Consider the following 992-nt stretch of genomic DNA (forward strand, 5'->3'; position numbering starts at 1 on the left):
CATGAATTCAGGGGATCCAGAGCAAAACTGAGCTGGACAGATTTCCCCACCCAAAAGCAAGGAACTGGGGAAGGGAGTGGAGCCTGGACATAATGCAAAACCTCTATTTAGGAACTAAATTTAAAAAGATAACCAAATCAAAAAATATCTCAAATAGTATCAATTTTTTTTAATGTTTTAGATAGATGGAGGCTGCAGTGGAATTGGGAGGAGGAAGAGCCAGTGCCAGGGTCACACGGGTGGGAACCTGTAACCCAGCTCTGAGCCCAGCCCTTCAGCCACTTCCATGGGCCAGAACAACCTGATAGGCACTGCCAGGAATGTAGAGGACCAGCTTTTTTTTTTCTAGTCATGAAACAGTCTCTCTCTTATCTGGCATACCTGTCTTTTATTAGCATGTTTCTGGGAGATGTTATCTGAATGTGGTTCCAGTGGAGTGAACAGAGAGACTATATTTATACTACCAGGAACTGTGGCTACATCCCTGCCTCCATCTTCATGTTCTTAAACTTGCTTGGGCAGTTGACTGGCTGTATCTTGGGACTGAGCAGAAATTTTGTACAGCATGCCTGCTTTGGAATTTTTGGAATTATAGCATTACAGACGATTGCATCCAGCATTTTATTGGAGCTTGATTTTTTGATGAGGAACCCAGCCTTAGGAGGATTGTTGCTGCTTTTAACTGAGTCCCATTCTAAAAAAAAGAACATGTTTTAGGGAATCCCAATCCATCCAATTGGTTAACTTTCCTTTCATAAAATTCTTGTTTTTCTTGGGTTCTTCTTTTTCTTCTTCCTTCTTCTCATCCTTCTTCCTATTATTATAATTATTTTATTTTATTTTTCCTCCATCTCTGGCTTTTGATTTTTAGTCATTTGTAAGATCTTATATGAATTGTTTTTGGGCAGGTGACAATTTGACATTACTCTTTGGGGTTTCTTTACTTCAATATATTCTGCTGAAGATGGGCCCTGGTCTTTACTATTTTTATA

The 992-nt window shown here is 39.5% G+C and overlaps 1 pseudogene; it reads left to right on the forward strand.

The window, feature by feature from the left end:
• The first annotated feature begins 286 nt into the window (after positions 1–286).
• Positions 287–744, forward strand: LOC138142743 (surfeit locus protein 4-like; annotated as a pseudogene).
• Positions 745–992: the final 248 nt, after the last annotated feature.

This window comes from Petaurus breviceps, unplaced genomic scaffold (genome assembly GCF_028583685.1).
Source record: "Petaurus breviceps papuanus isolate PSGF00001 unplaced genomic scaffold, PetGlider_PUasm1.0 90602, whole genome shotgun sequence".
NCBI lineage: Eukaryota > Metazoa > Chordata > Mammalia > Diprotodontia > Petauridae > Petaurus > Petaurus breviceps.